The sequence below is a fragment of the Simochromis diagramma genome, unplaced genomic scaffold, assembly GCF_900408965.1.
Source record: "Simochromis diagramma unplaced genomic scaffold, fSimDia1.1 OVJJ01000596.1, whole genome shotgun sequence".
Lineage (NCBI taxonomy): Eukaryota > Metazoa > Chordata > Actinopteri > Cichliformes > Cichlidae > Simochromis > Simochromis diagramma.
Genome location: NW_024387245.1, coordinates 17,411,062 through 17,419,950, shown reverse-complemented (window position 1 = coordinate 17,419,950; position 8,889 = coordinate 17,411,062). Strand labels below are relative to the sequence as shown.

General features: G+C 37.9%; 1 long non-coding RNA gene across 1 annotated transcript; it reads right to left on the bottom strand.

The window, feature by feature from the left end:
* Positions 1-7,620: 7,620 nt before the first annotated feature.
* Positions 7,621-8,496, bottom strand: LOC120714548. Its single transcript, XR_005691424.1, has 2 exons — positions 8,188-8,496; positions 7,621-7,876 (listed from the first exon to the last, which is right to left on the bottom strand). It is a non-coding gene; the product is annotated as an uncharacterized LOC120714548 (long non-coding RNA).
* Positions 8,497-8,889: the final 393 nt, after the last annotated feature.

Genomic DNA, 8,889 nt, shown 5'->3' with positions numbered 1-8,889 from the left:
AAATATAATATACTTGTGAAAAACTACAAAACATGCACTAGCTGTCAAATCATTTGCAAAAATACATTCTGAAGGTTATTATTTTACAGCTAACATAATACTCTATGCAGATATGTCTCCTTCTCTTCTCTTCTCTTGTCTTATTGAAGTCCTTTGTGTTATAAAGCTGAACTATTGAGCAAATAAAGAGCTGCTGCCAGAAGAACACACATGTACCTTAGTGTTCCTCTGTATATCTAAACAGCTGTAGAAACACAGAGGCTACAGATACTTGGAGTGACAACATAATGGATACACCCAATTCTAGGTAGAATCAGGTTTTGAAGTTATGTACTTAAATGTGCTTAAATCAGAAAAAAAGAGTGAACAACTTCAACAAGAGCCAGATTCTGATGGCTCTACCACTGGGTCTGAACATTTCTAAAGTAGTATGGATCTTGTGGGATTTCTTATGCAGTTATTAGTGCCTACCAACAAAAAAGTGGCATTGGCTCCCAAGGTTGATTGTTGCATCCGAGAACTTAAGGGTTACCAATGTAGTCAAACTTGTGTGAGTTTGTCAGTGGCATATTTACAAATCAAACTTAGAAAATAAATCAGCTATACGTTACACATATTTGACAGAATTCATGGATTCTCTGGTTTTCTGTTATATCCATGTCCCGTCACGTTCTTTCATATTCCCATTAAGAGACATAATAAACATTTATCACTAAATACTAATTCCAAATCTTTTTTTCCTGCCATGTCATGTAACATAGAAACTTAAGTGCACAAGCTAATACAACTCCCTAGCAGGACCTGCTGTGGTAATCAAGACATGTCACGCTGTCAACTCACACTGATTAAAATTTTCCACGAGAAGAATAGAGTGGGGGCTTAATACTAAATGTGTGCCCTAGGTAATTTAAATGCAATTTACATGTAGACTATTTAATTTCAATATAATTTATGTTGGGTCTGAGGCTCCTGTGGGGGGGTTACGCCTGCAGGGATACAGCCCACACATGTACTTCCATGATTGCTTACTTTTTGTGTGTAGCTCCCTTCCACTATCTCAACGCCACTAGCCCTTAGTAGAGTGTGTGTGTGTGTGTGTGTATGCGTGTGTGTGTGCTTTTATGTCCACAGCTTTCTCTTCTCTTCCCAAAGCGCAGTTAAAATGGGTTTCTCTGCAGAAGGTTATTCATGTTCAGTCTCAGAGCTTAACTCATTTCAAAGTTCAACACATTAAAAAAAAGGATAATAAACTGTTATGTTTCATCTCAGCAAATAAAATGACCATTAATGGTGGCTGCTACTCTGGTTGAGATGGGTTGGACATGTGCAAAGGAGGAATGGAGGATATATTGGACAAAGGATGTTAAAGATGGGACTGCAAGGTAAGATGATATGAGGACGACCACGGAGAAGATTCACGGATGCAGTGAAGGACAACATGCAGAGGGCTAGTGTGATAAGTGTGGTAAGGACAGGGTGAAATTGAGGCAGATGATCCGCTGGGTGACCCTTAAAGAAGCAGCCAAAAGGAGGAGAAAAAGAAGATATAAAAAAGATGACAAATGGAGATAAAACTGGAAAACAATCAGAGAGTAGCACCCTGCTGCACTGTCAGTCTGTAAACTGCCCTGTTAATCCTAAGCCATTTTGCCAAGAGTCAGAAAACAAAGGAATCAAGAAAATCAACCAATAAATTGTTCTTTTTTTTCTCTGTAAGTAAGGTAGCTTGGCCATAGAGCTTTGTTATTTTTTAACTGCCAGTCAGCAAAACAGCCGACTATAGCCCTATACAATAAGTTAGTCAATCAGTCAGTTGTTCAGTTCATTAAGTCAGATCAGAGCTGTCAGATTGAAGCTGTCTGGTTAAATAACTCTCTTTACACCTCATTTCCCCTCTCTAATTCAGAGCCAACAAGGACACAGACCAAGTTGGGTCAGAAAAGAAGGTGATACATTTTTTTGTTTTTTAAGTCACCTGACAATAATATTACTTATTATGTTATTTACTGCTTACATATAACTAAATTGCCTTTAATTGCATAATTTAATCGATTTGCTAGTTAGATGCGTAGCATTTTTTTTTTAAGAAAAATAAGAAATCTGATGATCTTCACCTGAGCTCATCAGAAAGTATCTCAGCGTGAGGGTGGCTGCCAAGAAGCCTTTCTTACACTTAAAATATAAAGCACATTTTACAGCAATACAACTGAAAAAAAGAAAGCCTGATTAACTAGTAAGAAGTTATGCCCCAGTAAAACACATTCTTGATTATAAGCCACAAACTTTCTGCTATATACATTTAGCAGTTTCGTTTCTTGACAGCCGGTAGTTTGATAACTCACAAGGAACTATTTTCTTTGACCTTTACAAATTTTTGCACTCAGCAGCAACTCAGCAAACTCTCTTCACTTCCTCACTCATCGTCCTCGACTTTCAACCTTTTAAAAATTTTGTTTGTGTTGTTTTCTTGCTTGTGCTGCTTTTATTCTTCATCCTTTCCTTATGGTTTGTTGTTTAACGCATTCTATTCAAGTATTGGTACATTAGAAGAAAACTTTCTTGTCAGAACTATGTGAGTGCATTTATTCTTCTGTGCCTACTCTTCTGTGCAGACATTCTGTAGTGTCTAAATGAAACAAAATAGCTATGCAGAAATGAAACAAATCTTAATCACTGCTCCCTTTTGTGGGAGTACAGATACACACCACATTCATGTAAGACATAGGCACAGTAATTTCTCCACTTTGGCATGCAGCACACATCCACAACCATAGGGAATTTCACCCCTCTTCTCAGTATAACTGATTATACCTCTATCGGTCTACTGAATCTCAATCTCTCTCATCTGTGTCAAATTGCATCTTCAAATACCGACTTAATGATCCTTTAAAAAACATTGTATACTACACAGACTTCTCATGATGCCACTGACAGAATTTTTTATTTTAGTTCATTTTGTAATCATAGATTACTTGCTGTGATTCTGTTTGTACTTCTCAGTGGTCCTTCACAGAGAATATCCAGTCACATTCTTACATGACTGGGATTTATATCTTTTTGTGTGCCAAGTTCCAGGGGTCATACGTGTATTTTTGCTCTAAAAGTTTTTTATATATTTATTTTTCTCACAGTCTCAGTTAGTCTCAGTTCCAAACGTCCATTGTCCTCCAAGTGCTCTTCACCTTTTTGACTCACCAAAAGATGTCTATCCTACTTTACAATGAAATATTGGCATAGTGTTGAAAATACTGCACTGGCTAGCTTAGCATCTTGGAAACTCAGAAAAGAAACAAGAGGTCAGCAGTCTGAAATGTTTCAGTTCAAAACCCTGTTAGTTCAATATTTTAATTGCAATAGGTGGATGTTTTGTACTGACAGAAATGAAGATGTGGGAGAAATTATCATCATTATCACCATCACCGAAACAAATGTTTAACTTTTTCTCACTTTTTTTTGGCTTGTCATAACAGTGCACTTGCTCTCCTTCTGTAGATAAAACAAAACAACATAGGCGTAAAAAAAAGAAAAAAAGATGCAGTTACTAATACATAGCGGTAATTGTGATTAATGTACCATTACTTATAAAGCTGCCTACCTTCACCTTGTTTGTTTTGGAGAAATGAAATGTAATTACATTTTTGCTCTGATCCTTAAAAGTACTGCTTTTAGCTGTCCAGTTATCAGATTACAAATTGAGCATGAAAGTTGCAGAGGTTTCTGAGTATCTTTTGGAAATTGTTTAATAGTTTTGGGGAAACATTGACCAAGAAAGCATTGTAGACCATACTCAGGGGTTAAATTCAAACTTACAGATATGGTTTGTCTGAAGACATTTTTTTTTTACCTACTTTTATAAATGTATTTATCAATATGATTTTTTCTTGTGCAAATTAAATGTACCATTTATATAAAGTTATAATTAATTAAATTTCAGTAACAGTATTTTTTTGTTTGTTTGTTTGTTTGTTTTGAGGGGGGGGGGGTCCTCATAACACATTCCCTTGAGAAAAATGAATAAATAATTAATGAATAAAATTTTGCATCTTTATGAATCAATAAGATTATTGTCTTGGAAATTCTAAGAAATAAAAGCATGAGTTCTTGAGCAAAGACAATGAATAATTTGTACACTGAGTGATGGTCCTTGCCCAAATATCATTTTATACTATATCCTGTCCTGTCGCTTGACCTGTTGGCTGTTGACCTGTGCTAGCCATGATTCCATAACGGCTCAAGGGCTGTTATTCTGTAGCTGACTGTGACCCTGAATAAAAAGTACTTTCTACTACATCTCACTACATCTTTCCTTCTCCTTCACTATCTAACGTTTTTCTTTTATCGTTCCGTTGTGGTCATGGTAAAGTAGCCAAAGAGAGATCAAGACGATAAAAACAAAGGGCACGCACACTCACACAACTTTCACTTTTTAAAATTTGTTTACCCTTTATTTACACAGTTTGTCCCATTGAGACTCAATGTCTCAGAGAGACCCGAGAGGCCTGTTTCAGGCAAAAATATTAAAATATGGCAATTAAAAAAGGTTGTACTTTCTATTACAGTTCAGGTAATAAAGCGGTAATAGTAACAAGGCCGAAACAAGAACATAATAATGTGGTCATTTCTAAGCTATTACTACTATTACAACGTTATTACTAGCTAGATAATAAATAATAAAATAGCTAAAAGTGATCCCTACATGTGGTCAAGAATGGTGGACTTCCCATATAAGAATGTAACATCACAGCAACACAAATACACAAAAACCTACAAATACTTTTTGTTTGTGTGTGTATATGAAAAATACTTTGTATTTCTTATATTTCACATGTGCAAACAAAGTATGAATGAATTTGTTTCAAGTGCAGCACTTACCCATATACTCAAAAATGGGAAAATTAATGCAGTATCGCATGTCTGAACTCAGCACATTGCATTTTTTGGGAAAGAATGTGCAATTTGCAAAAAAAAGGGGTAAAATTCAGAAAACATGGACTTATATAATGCATTTACAAAATATAGAACACAACCAAATCCATAAATGACTTCCAAACAGAGAAAGTCTGGAAGTCACAAATATTTGCATTACATTGCATTGATTGACAGTTATCCACAAGACGTTGTGGGGATATGATGCAAACAAATAGCTCCAGCTAACACTGAAATTGTGCATGAACTATGTGAAAAAGAATAGCAGGTGAAGTTACTTATGAAGACCTGTAGTCTGCACATGGAGCATTATTGTGAAAATACAGCACTTGATTTTATACTAGCTGACTTGTAAAAATGCTGAAAGAACAATCGTCATACAGTTCTAGCACCTTAAAAAAAGAATTTAAGTCTACATTTCAAATATATTGCATATTACATCAAACAAACTCGATCCATAATGACAAAAAAAGTACTGTTCTGATATATCTGACCAATTTGTATTGAAATGTTTTTGTTTTGTTTTTTTCGTGTTTTTTTCATGTTTGTTTTTTTTTTTGCCTGTCCCGTTTGGTTCTTTTGCCATTAGAATTATTGTTTAAAGGTGAAGAAAGATGCCCAACGGATTTACTTTACCAAATTGACCATCCCAGCCTTGCCGTAATGATCTATTTGATTCACCTTTTATTGTTTATTTTATTTTTTATTTTCACTTGTTAGATATGGGACAGACTTGAATGAGGAAAAGAAAAGGGAGAAAGAAAGAGGGAAAGAAAAACTGCAGAGCACAGGCACGGGGATAAAGGGCAAAAAACAAAAACCAACAAAATAAGCGGACAAAAGAAATACATATATCAATCACCTGGATCACCTGTTGAGAAAGAAAGAAGAAAAAAACAAAATACTAAATATTAAACATTATTGTGCAGCATGCAAGATCGACAGCGCACAGTGTGCTTTGAGGTAGGAGCCAAAAAGGGTGTAGTTTGTGTGTGTGAGCACCCGTGTGTACACCTGTGAGCATGAATGTGCTTGTTTTTAAAAGGTTCCTTCATGTAATGATCTGCTAGAGGGTGTGGGGAGCCACTGCCTCGTCCTCCAGGGCATGAAGCAGATATGGAGGAGATCAAAACTCCAGACATCCAGAGGCCCTCAGAACACAAGAGACCAAGGAAGACCAACAGAGGGGCAGCCGCGCCACTGTCCCAGAAAGAGCTGAGGAGAGTCCCAGATGAAGGGTCGCTCAGCAGCCCCGGAGCAGAAGCCAGGGGGGGTTGCAGTGACGTGCCCGTAAGCTCCGCCGGCAGCCATCTGTGCCAGAGTGACCAAGCCCCAGGCCGAGAGGCCGAGGGCACCCCACCCCCGAAGTGGCCCGAGCGAGCCCCAGGCTCCAGGCCCCGACAAGCAGCCACCAAGGAGTGAGCCGGTGTGTACCTGGACGCCCATCCCCGGACACAAAGAACCACCAACGCACCGATGTCTTGTTTTTATTTCATGTTATTATGTTGGGTATATTACATTTTCTCGGAAATGAAAGAGGAAATAGAAAAAGAACAAACAGCTGTTATGAGAATTTTAATTACTCTTTAATGTTGAACATTAGTGAAAGACGGCATTATTAGGCTATGTGTCAGAGTCAGAAAAATATGAGCACTTGCATATGTGTATAACACATTGTGTTGAGTTATAGCCCTTATTATGACGCCCCAAATGCCACATTGTCACCATCGAGAGTTTCCTTTTCCCACCCCGTTGATTTATAATGGAGATACACAGTTAAATACCTAAGGACAAATTGTCAGTCTTCTGCCAGCAGCATGAACAGTTTGCAGTAGAAGGCCATAAACTGGATTTATGCTAGGAATGTTGCTGAAAGTGAGGAAGATGAAATGACACAGTGAGCAATGTCTATAAAGCTGCACGCATGTTACCTTATTGAGCATTTTGTAGCATTTTCTGACTTGTCCTGTATTGAAGAATGAATTTATGATCTGTGGGTTTTGTTTTGGGATTCCGGGGGTTTGTTAAACTTTTTCAATGTTCAGGTTATTGATATTATCTGTTTGCTGTTCTTGGTAGCATCTGTTGTCTGTTCTTGAATTTTCATTTATTTATAGCATTTGCATTTCTTATAATTTGCATTTCTTCCTGTTGTATTACTGTCTCATCCTTCTGTGTAAATTCCTCTAGGTTTAGCTAATTCATGTGTAACACTGATGTGTTTCAAATACTCTAAGTTCAAAAGGTACTTCACCCAAATTTGATGCAAAAGAGCTCAATGATTTGGACGAGTAGGTTCGGCTGCATACAGGAGAGGCAAACTTAATGAGACTCAGGCAACTGTGAGTTTTGAAGAATGCCGGCTTTGTATTTTCCTCACCCAGAAAACAAAAGAAAAGAAAATATGACAAACATACAAAACATTACGAATAAAAGTGTCTCTTTTTGGTACCAGTATTTTCCTCAGTGACAACCCTGTGGCACAATCACAGTAATCACTTTAAAAAAAGAAACCTTACCTGGGTGCACCCTTCTAAATGTACAAATTCACTTTCAAAATGAACCACAATCTCAATTGCTAAGATCCAAATGGCAGCATTTGTTTGCAACTTCATAGACTTTGTTAACAAATTGCAACAACCATTAAGCTGGAAAAGTGGATCCAACCGCCCACACCCACTTCCCTTCCTGTTCGTGGGATGTATAGAGTCCGTAAAAAGTCCTTAAAATAAACCATCCGTAAGTCCCAGGGGGATGTGTGTGAAGAAGGGGAACAACAAGTTCAAAGTGGCGTGGTGTGTTTCTGTTTTGTTGCAGCTGGCCTACCACACTCTGCTGTGCAGCACAGAACAAAGTCAGCTGGTCCTTCAACGGGGTTGGCTCGCCATCGATTACAGGATCCGTTGCAATGCATCAAAAGGAAGATACAAAGGGAAACAAAAAACCTGACCTGTCAATGACAGTGTCATAGGACATATTAAGTTCTCATAAAATCACAGTTCAAAGTCCTATCACCTAAAATGTATTATTTGCAACGTTACCCATGTTACAAATTGAAAATAAACAGTAAAAAACACGATCTGTGCATTTGCTTCAAATGCTGTTTTTCAGTAAATTGAATAAAGTTTTCCACAAAATATTTTTAAACAATTATCCAATAAACACTGGAACATTTTTCTTGCAAAATGCACTTGTGAGTGCACAAAATTGCACTCATGAAAAGCGCAGATAAACAATGAACTATTAAAATACTTTGCTCACCGATCTCAGAAAAGAAAGGCGGAGCAGCGCGAGATGGCGCAGGAAGGATGAAATGGCGCCGACCTTCGTCGACCAAACAATGTAAAAGGAACCAGCTAGTTACTTGTCTTAGCAGTACACATACAATAAAACGATCTTTCATAAGCAGCGAGTGCTAACTCTCCCCTTTCTATTACTTTTTTCCCCATACATCGTTTCAGTAAATCGCCGTGTCTTTTTCCTCGCTAGCGTGCTCATGGAGGGTTCGCGAGAGAGGAGGAAAAGCCTGTGCTCTCTCAGACGGAGATGGCAGGCGGGGCCCTGCACCACGTTTCAGCAGCTCATTGGCTTAGAGCAACTCACATCTACACCAGAGCAGTTAACTCTTTAACTGCTGCATCTGTGGCTTATTCACTCTAAACAGAGTGTAACTGCTAAGATTAATGGTCTTTTTTTTTCATTTTGGTATATTTTATCCAAGCCATCCTTAAATATGGGTTACACATGTATCTTCATTTCCCCCTATTTTCCTCACTTCCTTTTTAAGACCACTTGAAAAATGGCAAAAAAAATCAGATTTTGCATAGTTTGATGTGGACATTTTGTACTGTGACATTGTCCTGTTGAAAAACCCAGTCGTCACACAGACGAGGGCCCTCAGTCATGAGGGAAGCTCTCTGCAACATCTGGACATAGCCAGCAGCCGTTTGACACCCCTGCACC